The sequence below is a fragment of the Chelonia mydas genome, chromosome 4, assembly GCF_015237465.2.
Source record: "Chelonia mydas isolate rCheMyd1 chromosome 4, rCheMyd1.pri.v2, whole genome shotgun sequence".
In the NCBI taxonomy this organism is placed as follows: Eukaryota; Metazoa; Chordata; order Testudines; family Cheloniidae; genus Chelonia; species Chelonia mydas.
Genome location: NC_057852.1, coordinates 39,729,386 through 39,748,998, shown reverse-complemented (window position 1 = coordinate 39,748,998; position 19,613 = coordinate 39,729,386). Strand labels below are relative to the sequence as shown.

Genomic DNA, 19,613 nt, shown 5'->3' with positions numbered 1-19,613 from the left:
CCCAGGCGCTCCTGATCGACCTCACACAGGCGACCAGGAGCACCTCGGACATGACGAGGACGGCTACCAGTCGTACTGTACCATCTGCTGCCACAAGGCAATGGGTTGCTGCTACTGTGTAGCAATGCCGTACCGCGTCTGCCAGCACCCAGGAGACATATGGTGTCAGTGAGCTCCATGCTTGCGGTGGTATGGCGTCTGCACAGGTAACTCAGGAAAAAAGGCGCGAAACGATTGTCTGCCCTTGCCTTCACGGAGGGAGGGAGGGAACGGGGGCCTGACAAAATGTACCCAGAACCACCCGCGACAATGTTTTAGCCCCATCAGGCATTGGGATCTCAACCCAGAATTCCAATGGGCAGCAGAGACTGCGGGAACTGTGGGATAGCTACCCACAGTGCAACGCTCCGGAAGTCGACTCTAGCCTCGGTACTGTGGAAGCACTCCACCGAGTTAATGCACTTAATGCACTTCTGTGGGGACACACACACTCGAATATATAAAACTGATTTCTAAAAAACCGACTTCTATAAATTCGACCTTATTCCGTAGTGTAGACATACCCTAAGAGAACTATTAGCACTGAAAGAAAAGTCACAGGCAGTAAAAGGTAAATGGGGGAAATTCAGGACTTACAGTGGTGATGTTATCCCCACTAAGGGAGTAGGTGACCTAAATGTATATGTAAATATCAAACTGGAAAACAAACCATTTGTAATAGTACCAGGGAAAAGAGAAGGAAACTTTGGCTGTAGTCCATGAGTGTAAAAAGTTTCATGTCTTTATTTATAGAAGCCCTATCTTAAGCTGAAACTGACCATAACCCACTTACTGCCATTGCCAAAAGGGGCCTGATAACTCCCTTTCTTAATGATATAGAGATTATTCTTTCAGTTACAAATGTATGCTCTGCAAATTGAATATAAACCTGGGAGGGATTTGGTGACTGCAGGTTGATATATACACAATCTTGCTCTTGAATTTCTCCACTGCCCTCTCAAGAGCATTTGACAAAAGTGCAGTGGAGGAAATTCAAGAGTTAGATTGTGTATATATCAACCTGATTTTAAAAAATCTGTCCTCTACAAAAAGTAATTAAGGCTATTAGCACAAGACGGTGGGGGCAGCATATTCCCAGCCCCTGTTGCCAATTTAATGGGGAGCTCTCAGTGTTAGACGTGATTTTGTTTAAATACACCAGACTAGTGATTCCTAAGATATTATAGAAAAATATGTTGAAAGGATACATGAAGGTCAATTAGGGATTGAAAAGTCTAAAGGAAGGGCTAGAGACATTTTATATAGGCCTGAAATGAACAGTGACATGAGGAAGCTGTTAAGACTTGTTGCATATACCAAAAATATAGGCCAAGTCAAGCAAAAGAGCCCATGTAGATGGCATAGGAAAAATTGGCCTGTTGGAGCAAAATAGGGATAGTATTTTCCAGCCAACATTAAACAAATCTATGCACTTGTCATAAACTACTATGCTCACATCCCTGAGATAGCCTTACTAGAAGATGCTGTACTATAAATAGGAGATTAGCTAAAATAAATTTCATATGCACAGATGTGGTATACTTGGCACAGTAATGTCTGACAATGGACCACAGTTTAGTTCAAGCAGTTTGCAGTGAAGTTTGAGGGTTGGTGGAAAATGGTGCCAAATAATAAAGCACCTACTGAAAAAGATTGAGGAGTCAGTCTCTGATCTGTATTCAGAACTCTTCAATAACAGAATGGCACCAGTGAGGTATGGGTTGTCACTTGTTGACATCTTATTAACCAGAAACCCGAAAAAAAAGAATGCCTGCCCTGTTAGAAGTTGATGGCAGAGTCACTGGGGGGCTTGCAGATGTATAAGGAGACAGATAAGTCAAAACAAGAAACTCAGTATTGTTTGGGGTCCCAGAAGCTGCTGTTACCACTACTTCATGAAAATTATGCTATGAGTATCTGCAATGGGAAACAATGGTCACAAACAGCAGTGCTGTCACAAGAGGTTGCCCTGTGGTCATAAGAGTCCAATGCCCTCAGACGGACACACACTATGGAAGAATAAGCGACATCGTCCCCAAATCCCTGTGAGTTAACAGGTGCTGAGTCTACTGTTTTGCCAGAGAGGGTCTCCAACAGGCAACAGCCATAGCAGATTGAGACAGTGGATCCCCAGGATATACCACCAGAACAAGTGTCCTTGTCAGCTCTTGAGAGCAGCACTGTTGATTCAGGGCAGGGCACTCAAAGACCAATTGAACATTGTTAGTAAATTTACTTATTAGGTTGGTTATAAATATTAATAATTGTGTGTTATTGTTAGTTACGGCTTGGAAAGGAAGATGTGATATTAAGGGGATGTGCCTTTAAGGGCTGAGCTTCCCAGAAAGCGTCTGGCCAGGGTACTGTGAAGCTCTTGTTATGATCAGAGGCTGCCTACTGAATCAGGCTTCTGAGGCAAGTTCGCAGAAAATGGAGTATGACCTCCCTTAGTACCTTTAGCTTAGTGTATAGGTTACTCACCCATGATGTAGGAGACCCTCTGGGTCAAGTCCCCCTCCTCTTGAAGGAGAAGAGATGGGAACTGAGATCAGCTACTGCTCAGATGAATGCCCTAACCACTAGGCTATGGGACATCCTGATGTGGGCACCCTCAATCTCTCCTGTTGAATTTGTTCCACTTACCCCTAAGTAATTGAAAAATTAAATATTAATTGGGCCAGAGAAAGAGTTTGAATGACTCTATAGCCTCATGGTTAAAGCATTCACCTAACAGTGATCTGCCACCTCTTCAAATCCCTTCTCCTTCACAGGAGAAGGGGGGACTTTACAGGAGAAGAGGCTTTTGTTTCCACTGCACACTATTGTTGACATCTCTGTTAGATAATTCATTTAATGATATTAAACAATATGTATGACTGAAGGATATGATATGATTGGAGGGAAATACCTAAGCCTTTCTTCTCTTTGTTCAAGACATTCTGAAAAATACAACAACTTGTACTGAAATCCTGCTCAGGCATCTAGAATAGACAGATAAGATTAACTAATAGCACTACATTATAAACAAAGAACACCATTTTGTAAGTCATCTGGTTAAACAATGATTTCATCAGACCTTTTCTGATTGAATAGACAGAGGTTAAATCAGCAAAGCAAAAAGCACACAAAGTTACTGAAAACAGCTGCATCTTTTTATACAAAAACCTGCATTTAATTAAAGACCACGATTAGAAATATGTTTATAAATGCTTTGGTCATTACTTTATTGTTTTTGTTTTCAATTTAAATGGAGTCATTTGATGTAACTGCTTCAGAATATATGCTATGGCAAGTATATTCATATATCCCAGATCAACAAGTGAAATAAACTGGGTTACAGGGAATCTTATACTAAACCAAAGCAAACTTGTAAAACGTTTTTTAAAGTTACTTAAATACTCGTGGAAAATGGAATTTGATCCAGCACAGGCAGTAGCAATATACAAGTGTGAGTAACTGTTGTCACATCAGATATATGCAGACAGCACAGGCTACGGAGGGAACTGAATTTTTAATATTAAAAATGTGTGCCCCTGCCACTGCAGCTGAAACAATAACTCCGTTAGCTTTAAGTAAATAGCAGGCTGTTATTTGTTGTTGTAACCAGCCACTACATGGAGGCTTGGTCACAGATTAAAGGGTCTTCATTGCCAAAAAAACAAATGTGTCCTGAACTTGGGTTAGCTAGCTCTGGTTAAAATAGCTATGAGGACATGACAACTTGGCTTTTAACTTGGGTAAACAGCTCATGTTTAACTCCAATTCTCCTATAGGGTATAACTTGAGCTGCTAAACAGAGTTAAAACCAAGTTGCCAAGTCTTCACTGCTATTGTAACAAAAGCTAAGAACACACCTTCGTTTCCGTGAGTGAAGTTTTACTTGCTTGTCTGTTCCACCTCACAATATGACACAACATGACCCAGAGAGGGGCTATCTTTTGGGGAATTCAGTCTGAGTCCTTTGATTCATTCCTGAAAAGGTTTCCAACTTCTGTCCATTTTGATGGTTATAGGAACATAACCAGTTCCACAAGGAACTGGATTGAATACTAACGGTAGCCACTAACAGAGGCCGTAAGACAGCCTGCAGCTGGTGGCAACATATTTTATTTTTAAATTAAGCACTTTGCAAAAACCCTGAGAGATAATTGCAGCCATTTGATATTCTGAATAGAATTCTTTCAGGTTATCTTTACAGAAAGACTAGTCAAGCACTTTAACCCTCAGTTTTTTTTCTTTTAGGGTGCACCTTGATCCTGCAAGAAGCAGTAATGAGCAAAGCTTATCGAAGGGATACAGTCTTCATGTCAGCACACAGCCTCACCAGCCAGCACACAAGGAATGTTCACAGATGAAAAACATGTTCTAAGAGCCTACTGCCCGCTCTTACCCTACCCCCGCCAAAACAACCTGAAGGAGAAGGGGAAGCAAGACAAACACAAGCAAGGAATGAAAAAGCAGAAGGAGCCATGCTCCACAGGGAGTGCACTTAAGAAAAGGTAGGATTTTTAATAGGGATGAAACCAGTAAAGTAATACAGAAATTACTCTAAAAACCTATGAAATCTAAATAAGCTTTATATCCTATGTGTGTGTGAAGATAGGTAGATAGAATTTATATCCCTGCTCTGGAATCCTATGGGTGAAATCCTGGCCCTAGTAAAGTCAATGGGAATTCTGCCATTGACTTCAGCAAGGCCAAGATTTCTCTCTGTATGTTTAAAAAGTCATAGAAAGCTGCTGGTTCTCTACTGAATTCTATTGCATTTGTTTAAGGAATGGTCCAAGGGACAAACAAGAATGGTGGTTGTCTGTGGAGAACCCTTGCCCAGGGTTCCTTCATGGCACCAGAGTTGTGCATCTGGGAGCAGCAGCAATCCAGTAAATGTTTTGGTTTTAAGTAAGAGATGAGAGTAGTGGGAGCAGCATGTGGAAAGAGGTGACTATAGTGACGAGGGGGACAGTGGTTTGAAGAAACTGGCACACCTCCTTTCCCCCACAAAGCAATTTGTGCACATCTTCTAAATTGTGTAAGACTGGCACTGGTGCCCATGGAAAAGAGAAGAGTTCAGAGAACTCTCCACTGTCTCTCTGCTAAATTAGCTGGGCCCACAGCCAGATTCAACCCCAAATCCTGGACCACTGCAGACCTACCAAGTCTATGGTTTCCCTCTATAAACGACAAGTTTGTTGCCCTTTTTCTAGTCTAGAGGGACACTCAAGCAATTCTTCTCTTTTTTCTGATGCCAGGCTCAGTGCAGGGTTGGGGGAGGGTGGGCTTCATACGATTTATGTGTTTTAATGAGAAATAGTCCTGGCACTAAAATGTTTCATAGTCCTCTCTGTTTCCCTAATATCTCTTATAATTTAGGTTGTCCAGATCTAAATTCCCCAGACCCTTTCACAAGACAGAATTCTAAGCAACATTTCTCTCAAACTTGATCAAATGTCAAATTTCTTGTATCATGCTATCCAAGTCTGAACTTTTCAATGAGAACTTCTTGCATGTCCCTTGGAATTTTCAGGTTATTTCCTGGGTTCAGAGAGCAGGAGGAAAAAAATAGGAATTCATTTTTTTTTATCCCTGTCTTTCCAGTGTCTGGAAAGTACAGAATGGTTCTCTTCTGTATTTTAATGTCTTCCTGTTCTGTATTCCTTGAACTATATGCCCACACAATATTCAGAGAAGGGGGAAGGTAAGTAAGTGTAATGTGTTTGATGTTCATGTAAACATCAAACACGTTCTATAATGTTAAAAATGGAAACAGCTGCAAAAGTGTATCCAGGAAATTTAGATTAAGAATTGTGATCCTATAAAAAACTTTAACATCATGATTCATAATGCACTCTATTGTGTATCTGTGTTCTGTTCTCTGTGTGTAACTCTCCTTTACCGTTTGATGTATGACAGTTATATTCCTTCTAAGGAAAATTTATATTTCCAGTGTAGCCTGGTGTTGAGATTTCTGCTTAACAATCCATATTAGAGCAGATCCATGCTAGGAACAAATGTGTTTGAAAAGGACATCACACTTCTTCTTACCAGTGTGGAGTGGAACTTTTCTTATTGAGAACCATGTTATAAACCCATGCAACAGAGTACAGACTATGGTGATAGGCCGTTGTGTAATTTGACTGGCAACATTTTCTGAAAAAAGTCTCTCTCCATATCAGTTAGGGAACAGCATATTAGCAACCGCTGTGTTTAAGCATGGTCATTGCTAAAATGGTGTCAGCCACAGTGTGGATAGTGCCTAAATGTCTTCTATCGGTAATTAAATGTCAATCAGTATGTAAATTAATACTGCCAGGACTGTGCAAGCCCTGTACACTGTACAAAGATCTTAGTTTGGAGACCAGGCATGTACACTGTTAGCCCTCTGAGATAGGGACTGTCTCTTCAACTTCGTTCATACAGTACCCAACACAACAGAACCCTGATCCTGACTGGTGCCTTTGAGTGCTACCAGGGCTGATGAGAGTGTGGGGAAATGGGAGACAATTGTACTGCGGCCCCAAGCTCAGGAAGGGCCCCGAAACATCTGTAACTGGGATGAAATGAGGAGTAGGGGGCAATGAACATGATGTACCTGAGCCCCAAATTTCTCTCAACAGATCAGGGTGCTACTTTTATATATATATGAAAAAAGATGATGAGGTATGGGGAGTAGCAGGAAGCTAATGAGTGCCTCACTCACCAGTACTCTAAACCACTGATGCACTGTGATAGTTTGCTGTATGTTCTGCCAAGATAATGAAAGTGGTACGTGGGGAGTGAGGGAAGCGCATTAACCACTTAAAGGTAGCGTTCTTGCACTTTGGATTGAGAGAGGTTTTCAGATTCAGATCCAAATTTTGCAGCTTAAGGCCAAGCTCTACACAAAACAGACATTTCTGAAATGTACCATATGATATTAATTTTCAGTGAATGTACAATTCATGTATACAAAAACCTCAGCACAAGGCATTTCCTGGAGATTATTAAGTGGCTGGTTTTAGTGGTCTCTTGGCCATCTATTCATCTTGGTTAGTCATTCTGAATCTCAGTGATCATTGCTCAAATAATTATTTCAGCATTGTTTGAATGCACACTGAGAAGAAGTGCTTAGCAGATTTATGAATTAGGATCTAAACACCTATAATATGGCATTTTCGTAGTGAATCTGTAGAAGTGGCTATGGAGGTCCTGTCATACTAAACATGACAGGCTATGGTGGCCCTGTCATACTAAACTAGCATGGCATTATACCAATCACAAATTCCCACCCTTTTTTACTCTAATGCCCAGCTCAATGCCCAGCTCTACAGCTCTATACAGGACTCATGTTTTTGTTTTTCTTTTCTGTCATTGTAGGTAACATTTTCAAAAGACCCACATTTTCAAAGATATTTAGACATTGCTCAACTTAGTGTTGCAAGGTCTAAGTGACTTAGGAGCCTATGTTCAATTTTCAAAAGAGACTGAGGCACTTATCAACTGACTTTCAGTGAGACTTAGACCCCCAAGTGTCTGTCACTTTTGTAAATGAGAGTTAGAAGCCGCTCTCATTTGGATATTTATGAAAATTGTACCCTAAGTCTTTCTGTGATACAGAGTAATCTAGTACAAATATCTCACTTTCATAAAACAATTCCAAATTTCACCTTTGGTGAAACCCTTTGTTGTTTTAAAGGAAAGCTCTGCTATTAGTCGAAGGTCTTGCTCTTCACAAGAAATAGTTCAGATTTTTAGCTATTTCATTGTTCCAATGTTTCCAAGGCAGGTAAAGTTTCATCAGGCATGTCAGCAAAACAAAATGTTCCCTTAAGTTGGTAATAATGGTTTTGCCTGAAATCAACAGATTCTGTATCATTGTTCTCATCTAGGGCAGTAGAGGGCAGTGAAGCCACTGATGAGGGGGAGAAAAATTCACGACCAACTGGGGAGAAATATCATATTTCTTTACAACCACATTTTTTGGTCATTTCCCATCAGAAATCTATGCCACAGTTCATATGTGTGAAGGACATTTTTAATTCTGTGATGTACTAAATTAAACAAAATTGTTTTAGTTTGGGGGTCCAATCCTGCTCTTATTGAAATAAATACAGCTTCTTCAATAACTTCACTGTGAATTAAATCAGGCCCAGTGGGTACCAGAATTGTCAGATTATACTATGTGATGCACAAAAATAAATTATGCTGCAGAGTTTATTTTCTTGATGTGCTGCAGAGGGAAAGAGAGTAGGTAACTTAGGAGTGAGTGAGAAGGAAACAGAGAGGGATTGAGGTGGAGAGAGAGAGACAGTCAGACGGACCACAGGCAGAAGCAAAAATCACAAAAATGGAGATAGACAATAGTGAAGACAAAGACAAAATTCCATGCGATTGGATGTAGAGTTCAGAAAATGGGGTTTTCCCCCCATGGAAAGATAATAGTAACTTTTCAGTGAAAACCTGAAAACATTTAGGCTAAAATAAAGTATCAGGGTTTGAAGGGACATCAGAAAGTCATCTAGTCCAACCCCCTACTCAAAGCAGGACCAATCCCCTAGTTTTTGCACCAGAACCCTAAATGACCACCTTCAAGGATTGAACTCACAACAATGGGTTTAGCAGACCACTGCTTAAACCACTGAGCTATCCCTCCTCTCAGACATAGGTGAGAGGTTTTTCACAGGAGTGGGTGTGTGAAATTCTGTGGCCTGACTTGTGCGGGAGGTCAGACTAGATGATCATAATAATCCCTTCTGACCTTAGTATCTATGAATCTATGAATACATTTTCAGCCCAAAATTTCCAGTTTTTGGTTTTCTGACAAAAAAACTAAAAGTTTTCAAAGAAAGCAGATACTGTCTGCAGAAATTTTTGTGCTGCTGAAAATCCAGTTTTCTGAAGAAAAGCAATTTGATAGGAAATTTTCAAACAGCCCTGTTTGGAGCATAATTGAAATAATTATTAATAATAACAAAAAATAAATCAGAATTCTAAAACACCTGGAGTATTAAAAATTGAAGATCTTGCTACTAAGGCAAGCAATGATAGTTGTTAAAACATGATCTTTAAATTTACAGCATCCCTTTAAACTAGGTAAGCATAAAAATTACAAGGTTGAATAATCCTTATCCACCAGGGCATAAACTGATCCAGCTGAGATTAGAGAGAAATGCATCCCACTTGTTTAGTATTGGCCAACTAGTTCCTTCTGGTATAGCCATTTCTGTGCCCCTACATCTTACTTCTCACACGTTGTTTGATGTTGTACCATAAGTAGGGCTCTACCAAATTCATGGTCCATTTTGGTCAATTTCACGGTCATAGGATTTAAAAAATAGTAAATTTCATTATTTCAGCTATTTAAATCTGAAATTTCATGGTGTTGTAATTGTAGGGGTCCTGACCCAAGAAGGAGTTGTGGGTGAGAGGGTCACAATGTTATTGTAGGGGGAATGTGATACTGCTACCCTTACTTCTGCGCTGCTGCAGGCGGCGGCGCTGCCTTCAGAGCTAGGCAGCTGGAGAGCGGTGGCTGCTCGCCAGGAGCCCAGTTCTGAAGGCAGAACCACTGCCAAGAACAGCGCAAAAGTAAGGAGGGCATGGTATGGTATTGCCCCCCCTTACTTCTGTGCTGCTGCCTGCAGAGCTGGGCCATCAGTCAGCAGCCGTCACTCTCCGGCCACCCAGCTCTGAAGGCAGCAGCGCAGAAGTAAGGGTGCCATGGGATGGTATTGCCACCCTTACTTCTGCGCTGCTGCTGGTGGGGCACTGCCTTCAGAGCATGGCACCTGACCAACAGCCACCACTCTCCGGTCGCCCAGCTCTGAAGGCAGTTCAGAAGTAAGCGTGGCAATACCACAATCACCCCTAAAATAACCTTGTGACCCCCTTGCAATTCTTTTCTGGGTCAGGACCCCCAATTTGAGAAACTCTGGTCTCCCCATGAAATCAGTATAGTATAGGGTAAAAGCACACAAAAGACCAGATTTCATGGTCTGTGACATGTTTTTCATAGCTGTGAATTTGGTAGGGCCCTAATCAGAAGATGTGTTCCAAACCTCACTGTGAAGAAGAAACAAAAGAAAAAGATCTGCTACGTGCTGAAAAAGTGACTGAGTTATAATTAATTGAATCTTCTATAAGTGCCTGTTTTCTCTTGGAGGAAAGACACCACTGTTTAGTAAGGGTGGAGGAACTGAAAGATTCTGTCTTTAATCAAAAGACTGTTAAAAATGATGGGCTTGTAGAAAACAGCTAATGATTATTACCTATCCATACAAGCATTTATGAGTCACCCATTCCTGCCATATCTGGATACATTTTACAAGGTTTAGATGTACTAGCAAACTGTATATTCCAAAAAAAGGAGCATATACTCTTTTATCAGCTGCAGCACTAAACTGTGTAACTTTATAGGGGGAAAACCCAGCCAGTAGGTGGGAGGGAATTACAGAGAGCTGTAGTGCAAGATATTAGGATGGCCTGCTATTAAAAATAAAACAAAAAAACCCTCTTGGATTGTACTCTAAATATGGCCAGGTTTGGTCTCAGACATATTCTTGAGGGAGTGAGTGTGTATAAAATGCACCCTTGAGAAAGGCAGTCAAAACACCCCGCTACACATAAATGATTGGAAATAGAGGGATGATGGTGGCCTAGAGGGACAGAGTGTGAGATAACCGAAGTGTGGACTGTTAGGAGCTTTATAATGACCAGAGCGTTGCTTTTCAGCTAGAAGTTCATTGGCAGCCAGTGCAGAGGGCAGAGCACACATATAACATGATCTCACCATTCTGCTCTACTCAAAGGCAGGAAGCTATATTCTGCACTAGAGGAAGGTTCTTGAAACATTAACACCAGATAGAGTGCACTGTGGTCATCTAAACATGGATGATTATGGCAAGGTCTGCATCTGCCTCAGTTCCAGATTCTCAGTTAGTTCAAATCAAGACTGGTCTGTGAATCTGGCCCTTAGTCTCTTGGTCAGCCATTGATTACCAAAATTCTCACCATTTCTGGAATATAAATGCTTTTCAAAGTATGTTCTAAGAGGAGTTAATTGGTAGGCTGATTTAATGCACAAGTTCTTCACCCCTTTTTGACCCAAGTTCATATCTAACACAGGGATTGCGATATGAGTTTGATCTCAATCTAGCGAATGCTTGCTCCCCTCACAATTAGGGCACATTTCAACACTATGAGTCACCTCTGCTGAGGAGAGGCCCAGCATTATAAGAGCAGGTCAAGACTGAGCATAAACAGCTACACAGGAAGATTCCACCAGTACATATCTCTCAGGCTTGGTGTACACTGAATTTCTGGAGAATTCTCCTATTGTTACTGTAACGACAGGTAGACATGCTAGCAAGAAATAGAAATTTTAGTTCCTGGACCCAGTCACATGACCTAACATGGGGTGCCAAAAGTTAATATTCCTGTCATATGATACTGGACCATATCTTCTGATTCCAGGGGCTACTGCTACAGTTACCACCATGTTGTGTAGACCTGCTTTGAGCAGCATTAAATTACACTGTGATAACAACATCAATCCCCTGTCTATACTGGTTGATAACGAAACAGAGGAAGATCCCAGAAAGACTAATATAGGCACAGGCTTAGCCAGCGCTATTACCTTGACACTTACATGTGGATTTAATACACCTCTTTCTTTGTGATGTATCTATGAATAGAAACATTAACTTTTGAGATCAATTTGAAGAAAAAGTGCTAGTATGTCACCTCTCTCCTCCCATTAATACGCACATACACACCTGGACTATGAACAGAGTGAAAAAAATCTTCCCCCACAGTTGGCTGTAACTAGCTCAGATATTTATTCCCTTACTCCCTACCCCCGCTCCCTTCTCCACCCCTCACTCAGGCTTTAATTAGACTCCTGTTAGGGAAATAAAATAAAATATATTGTAGATAAAATCAGCATAGTGCACAATAGCAGAGGGAAGGGAAATATTTTCCAAGGGCAAGCTCTTAAAAATACCACCACAGAAGCTTTAACCTACATTGACAGCAGATAGGATATTGATTAGTAAGGTGTCATCTGAAAATCCTATGTAGTAAAGTAAATGGAACTCACCTTGTCTATCTTAGAAGGTTAAAGGACTGAGTTAACTCTGCCAGATAGTTGTTTGAAACATGATGTGTAGCCACTTCTCTGCCTTTTGAGGCCACACTTCTCCCCTCCACTGGGCATGGTAACAGCCTAAGTATTTCAGATGTCCTTCACAGGACCCTAATTACCTATAGCGAACATTGCTGACTGATGGTTTCTCAGCAACCCCTTGTTCTTTGATCTTCCTGAAATCTACCTTCTCCTTAAAGTTTAAAGCTACAACCGGTAAAATTTGGAAACATGCTATGTTATAGTTTAGATTATCCTGCCTCCTTGAAACAGCTGCTCCCACCATTCACTGAACCCATTGCTGAAGTAACATCAGATCTGAGGTAGGTGAATGAATCATTTACTAAGAAGGACCTAAATGTGGTACTGTAGTTAGGCAGCTAAATAGTTGGGGAGAGAGGAGAGCTAATTCCAACTGGCACTAGTTAAAGTTTCCCATTAAGTTCAAGTTTCTTGGCCTCACTTTCAAGGGCCTTTAGATCTCTTCCCTCCCTAATTATCATTTATTGTTTCCCACATCCCCTCCAACTCTGCAATGACAGCCTTGACCTCACCACACATGTGTTTGTTTCTCCTACAAAAGTTTCCATGCTTTCTGCCATGCTGTCCCATATATACAGAATGAAAGGCCACTACTCTCTCCTTTAGATCCCTCTTCAAGACCCATTTCTACCAAGGTGGGCAGGGGGGGAAAAGTGCATGTTAATATACTACTACCCCAAATTCAGGGTCAGATCACTCCCTCTTTTGATAAAAGTCCTCAAGTTTTTTCCTCTAAGAGTTTCTCCCATATTGTTCAGTCAGGAGTGTAGGCTTGGGCCCGCTGCAGTATGAGACCTAAGTCCAGTCCCCAGACACATCGGATGAGAGCCTGGTTAGGTCACTCTAATGTCAATGGGAGTTTTGCCATTGACTTCAGTGGGGCCAGGATTCCACACATGGATCACAGGAAGCAAATGCTATTTACATAGAGAGTGCTTGTGTCTGTGTCCCAACACTTCAGTGCCTAGCACAGCTGCCCCTGGCACTCCCCTGAGAGGAGATTCTCCACTGTAGAGGGGGACCATGGGGAAGTTAACAGAAGTCATATTAGCTTTGCTCCCTAATTTCTGCAGGGAAGAGTTGGGGGTGAACAATGCACATCTCACAGCTTGCTCCCACTCACCATTGGCCTGCCCCTCCCTTTGTATGAGTCCTGTCTCTGTAGAGAGCACTCCAAAGGTGTCAGGGAGTGGTAATGGTGCCATGAAGGTAGCTGATCAACCCATTCCTTCCACACAGGAGGGGCAAAATCTGTAGACTGAGCATCCCCTCCCTTCATATGTACATAATGACTCCTGAGAATGTCCAAAGAGCATGCAGAAATGTCAGGCTAGTTTCAGCTGTTCTGTACTGTTCCTATAAGAGCTGGGAATGAGTTCTTCAGATTACCAAATTGGAAAATCAGAAAGGCATTCCCATTATTTTCTTTCTGCAAAAGAGAGTTTGCTCTCTGACCCCAGTTCTCACACTGTAGCAAATAGCAAACTCAAATGGGACTTGCAAGAAATATGAGAAACACAGACATTTAAAAAATGTTTTCTTAGAATTAATCACTCAGAATAGGAAGCATCTGGATCTGGATAATCTAAATTGAGGGAGAAATCAGGGAACCAGCAGATAACATTTTAGTGCAGAACTATATCTTAACATAAACAAATCACTCTCTGATTTCTTTTGAAAACCCCTGTTCTGAGCCCGGTACCAGAATATGTAATTCAGAGGTTGGATTTTCCAGAAAGAAAGTCCTCAAAGCCGTAGTCTACTTGGGGAAGCAGATCTGAACAATCATTGGCCTGGCCTCAATTATAGCTGTTGCATTTGTGATGAATTAGAAAAGGACATTTTTCCGATTTTAGTGGAGTTTTAAATGGAACTGTGGAGCTGAAGAAGAAGAAGAAGGGAGAGGGTATTGTAATTTCAGAGGGAAACAGACCAACTTTTTGCCCTGAAAAACCGTTTCCTCAGAGGAAACTTGGATTTGATTAATATTGAATGGAACATGGGAGTAAACCCTACAGTCCTGCATGCAAGCCTCAAAGTGGGGGCAGAGATGGAAAAATGTGTAGACAGGAATTGTGTAATTCTATGTGTTTGTACCATACCCAGCACTGTGGGGTCAAACTGTGATTAGAGCCTTGGGTACTGTAGTTAGATGTTCAGATGCATGCGTGTGTTCTTTTTGTGTGCTGTATTGGCTCTGGCCAGATAGCCCATACAGTAGGCTCTTATCAAACTGTCCAATAAGACCACAAGACTTGGTTTACTAGTGAAGGCGCCCAGCCAGGTTTATTGTCAATGTAGCACGGTAATAGCACTGGGCAGACTCTACGAGGATACTAAAGACATGTATGCTCGTGACAATGGACGCAGCTCAGTTAGTGGCAGGACTTTCCACGGCTTTCTAGGCTAGCCAAAGACACTCCCTCTGAGATACATCTTTATACACAGATACAAACAAATGACATATTGCCCCTGACGTATCAGGGTACCATGCTCTGATGTATTAGGGTACCACCCATTGCCTTGTACATGTTGGTTTGATTAAAACATTTTTATTTATTATGCTGGTGGTAATACTAATAAATAAGTGCAGTTTCCATGCACTGACTTTCCTGTATCTTCCCCACACAGCAGAAATATAAAGTGAAATCCAGGCCCCATAGAAATCAGTGGCAAAACTCCCATTTACTTTAGTGAGGGCAGGATTCCACCCATTATACAGTGGATCTCAAGTCTCATCTAGTCCTCCTAACATTGTACAGGAGCAGCCATAGTCCAGCTACAGGCAAAGCCCTTTTTACTCAGGCTTCGCTTGCAAGACCAGACCCTTTCCCCTTATTGTCCAGTTTAAATATTGTTGGCAATATTTTGCTGAATCAGCAGCATTCCCTTTGCTGAGAACTAATGAACCAACCATCTCTTGCTGTTTTTGCTTTTTCTGTTTAGCTGGAACGTGCGGGCTTGTTCTACAGACACAGTGTACAGCATTTCCAAGAGCCAAAGGTCACCCTGAAATCTCACAGCACACTGTACAAAAGCCAAGCAAGGAAATGCTCAACAAGCTTTTGGACAGCAGTATCCCAAAATATCAGTTTATTTTACTTGACAGTCATGCTAACCCCATATGCCTCATGCCTTGAATTTTCCACCTGGCTTGACGTTAATATAGAATAGCTAACTATCTTCAATACAATGTGGTCTCCAGTTATAGGATAGTGAAATGTCATGAGAGAGGCACATCCCTCCATCCCGTCACACAAAAAAACCCAAAAAGGAACAGTGTCTCATTTAAATAGCCTACGCAATCTATGCTGTTTGCAATAAAAGGGTTAGATTTTGCTCTTTGTTAATCTGAATCTACACCAGTGCAGTTCAAGTCAGAATCTGTCCCCAGATATCTTTTTTCCACTATAGCATTCTTCTGTAAAAAGACTCTATAAAACATTGCAGCATTCTACTATAATATCGTACTAGCTAGTGGCATTATGTAATATTAATATTGTTTGCTGTTGTGGGGCCAATACTATAACATTTCTCTCTTTTTTTAAATAAAGGTATATAAATGTTTCATCATATACATTCTGAGAACAAGAATGTGTTCTAAACAAATACTCCTACATTTGGACCTGATTCACCACTGATTCTTCCCTGACATGATATAAACCACACCTATTGACTTCAGCAATAAGTACTCATATTCTGCAGTGGGAGAATATGACTCTTTGTTTATCAGTTTTTAAATGGGCCAAAGAATAAGGTAAAACATTACAGTTCAAACCTGTAAAAGGAACATAGCTTTTCAGTTGGTACATTCGACTGCACTGCATGCATCTCACTAGTACTTAGGGACTGTTTACTGATATGGGAAATTGAACCAGGGAAAAAAAGAAATCAGGAAGTTACTGTCTAAATATGTCCCAAATAAATGGGATGCAGCCTATTTGGAAACATTGTCCCTCTGGGTACAATAAAAATAACAACAGGATATAAATGAATAAAATCATGTCAAGGTCTAAGGAGTGGAATAAGTTGGGGAACTTCTGCATCTTATGTGTACAAAAGTCCTTCATGTTTTCCATCGACTTTGATAGTTTTCAGTTAAATGAGATAAAAATGCACAGTCTGATCCTACTTCCTCACAGTCAAGGGCAAATCTTCCACTAACTACAGTGGAATCAGGCACAACAATTTCAAAAAGGGCCACACTCAATGGCAAGCAAATGTGGATAAAATGAGAACTCCCCTCTTCCAAATCTTTGCCCAAACTCTGATCACATCATTTTTGAGGATCAAATAAATGTAGCTAAAATAAGTATGAAAGTTAAAGCAACAACTAAAGAGCTTCTGCCCTTCTTAGTTTTCACTGGAGCCAGAAGTGGAAGTGCCAAATGAATACAAGTTTTCATGAAATGTTAATTCCAGCTTAAAGCTAGATAGTTGGATAAGCATATGGACTTCAAAGCCCTCAGTTGAAATACCAGATTTTCAGAGGTTCCATCACTGCTATTTATAATATGTACAAACATGTCATCTGTGAAGCAAAGTGTGTACCACATTATTACGTTGTAGGTGTAGCTCTGTTGTGTATTCACAGTATCTAAGAATCTGCTAGACTTTATGCTGCCGGATATATGTACTGATCCTAGTCCTCACTGAGGCAAAACCATTCACTGAAGTCTACAGAAATTTCACCTGTAAAAGACCTGTAAGATCAGGACCATTATTTTTAATCTTCTATTACTATATTTCAATTCCAAATATTTAAAATGATCCAATTTCTGTGACTCTCATTCTGGAACATGGACATCATTGTGACAAGTTTAGAATTACAATTGTAATTATTTTCTTTATTTCCTATCCTGTTATTTACTAAAGTCTAAATTCTGCTGCAGGGGAAATCCTTCACTAATTCCTATTTTCCTCCTTTCCTTCTTTGTCCATTTGCATTTTTTGTGTGGTATGTGTGTGTAAGGAATTTACCCCCTACTCAACAGTAGGATACTTTAAGTGATCTCATTCCCCTTAAACAATAATCCATCTCTCCTCGAAACAAAAATAAAACAATCTTGTGCTGTTTTAACACAATCTAAGAGATAGAGAAGAGGGCAGCTCAGGGGACAAATATCAGAATATAGCTACTCTAGATCACTGGTTCATTCTAGCCAAGGTAAATGACTGAAAGTTGTTACTGTCTAATGGCTGTTCTGTAGTCTTCGTGAAGAGTTTGTCCACTGAGTTCTCAGTGCAGAGTTATCTACATCAGAACTGCACCCTAGCTGACTGGCTCACTATGAAGGTTACCAGCCCTTCTCACCCCTAAAGGAGATCCCTCCAAAACTGGGTGAGGCAGGCTGTCTGGGAGGTGTAAGGAAGCTTGTATTTGTGCTCCTTGTGCTGTACCCATTCTGGATAGAGATGATTTTAGTCTTCAGGGCTGACATTACATCACTTTTCACCAGCAGTACTGTAAGTTATCACACACAACGTGTAAGTAATGACACAACAGAATGTAATAAAAACTACATATTTTACTTGCTGAGTAAGATTAAGCACTAGACGCAGTCTTACACATGGAGCAGTAGTAAGTCTTAAATCCCCTGGTCAATCAGCTTCTTCACTCATGAGTGCATAAGGAAGAAAACAGGGGCAAGGATTGGGCAAAGAATAGGTGATTGTGGACATCTGGACTTAAGAACTATCACCGTCATTCATTACCTTAATTCTGCTACTAGAGAACAGCAAACTGGCAGTTGCACAATGGCACACATCAAAGCAGGACTCAGTAATTTTTTACTCTCTGCTTACATGTGCAGAATGCCAGTGCTGTGAGGGAACAAGTTCTCCGTGTACATATACATCAGGGTGAACGACAAGCTCAAATAACATATTGTTTGTGACATGAAAAAATAGCATCTCTGCCTTGTCAAAAGTGACAGATTAAGATTTGGGATCAGGGGCAGGAGAAAAGGCTGAGTACATTTTTGGCAGAAAACATGAATGATATTGTTATATTAGACGTTAAATTCACTTTGTGGGCTGGAGAAGAAAGTCCACATGACACACCGAGGTTTACTCTAACAATTGCATAAGCTCTCCAGAGTTTGCTGTTAGGAGAGGAGGTTTTCAGGAAACATGGCTCTTTGAATGAGATCGTTGGAAGGTTTATGACAGCTCTCAAAGTAGTTGCACATTGACAGTATTATGAGGGAGAAGCTGTTCACTGAAGTTATTTTAACTTGCAGAGTGTGTCTGGTTAAAGGGACATATTTTCATCTAGATGCATGGGGATTTGTACCTATAATTAAACTCTGGTGAGAGTTCATAGGCCCTTCCCGCTATCAAGAGAATACAACATAAAACAGTCAGCATGATCAAATCTAGACTGTTGAATCTTCGCACTACAGTAAAATGTTAGGGGGGAAAATGCAGTAAGAGAGAATATTGTTTCACTTTGCCATTTGGGGCTTATTATACACTACATTGGTTCTCTCCACATCTATCAAACTCTTGGGGTGAAATCCTGGCCTCACTGAAGTCAATGGCAAAACTTCCATTGACTTTAACAGGTCCACAATTTTACTCTAGAATTCTAGTTATACAGTTAGTTGGTGTCTTTGGAATTCATCCTTCCCCCAAAAGGTTGCACATGAGAAGGGCTGCTCTCTTCTTTCCCATGCTACAAGGTGGAAAAGTGGCTTTCCAAAACCTAAGGAGAGGTTTGCAATGGCTACGTTTGGTTACTATTTTCTTCTGCTTGGTTATTGTTTTCTTATTTTCGTTTGCCTTAAGTTTTTTCATTCCAAAAAAATGATTTTTGTTGCTGCAGACCCATCCACAAAGAGAGCACAATTTAACATACCTTATCCCCTGAGCTGTGCTATCGCCATCACAGATTATGTTGGCGCATGAACAGGAAGCAAACAAAGCTGAGTAATGTTGTCTTATGTTCCATAAGAAACAAGGGGGCAAAGGGAACACTGTCAGATAAATAAGGGCATAATGGATAAGAAAATTATTTTCAAGCTTCTAAGAGAATATTACCTGCAATAACAGATAAAATACCTGTTTAAGTAAAAGGTATATGAAAGTAACTCTTTAAGGGAAACTCAAGCTCCACCTACGATATAGGTAGATGATTTCTGCATCTATGCTTAACCAAGTAGTAATCAGGTTGAGTTGTAACTGTGGTTTTGATGTAAGGATAAATGGAATTCTTGGGATTAGCCGCCCACAAATCAGACCGAGGATGGAGGGAAAGACTTGTATTTCGTGCGAATACAAAACAGTAACACTATTCTTCTTTTTTATTCTCTATTGTCCTTTTAATGTCCACAAAAGTCTACACATGAAACCTATTTAGCAAATTCCTTGGAAAGTGCAACAAACTTCCAAGTTAAATTTGGAAGCTGTGATT

At 40.7% G+C, this 19,613-nt stretch overlaps 1 protein-coding gene across 2 annotated transcripts in view; it reads right to left on the bottom strand.

Annotated features, from left to right (window-relative positions):
• Positions 1–19,613, bottom strand: part of SYNPO2 (synaptopodin 2) — a 123,490-nt gene that overhangs the window by 62,074 nt on the left and 41,803 nt on the right. The window contains exon 1 of one of the 2 annotated variants that reach the window (XM_037897118.2): positions 12,113–12,435. The exons of the other annotated variant lie outside the window; for it this stretch is intronic. The gene's annotated coding sequence lies outside the window, so the exon portion shown is untranslated. Of the gene's footprint in view, positions 1–12,112; positions 12,436–19,613 lie in introns of those variants that run through there. 2 annotated transcript variants of the gene reach the window in all.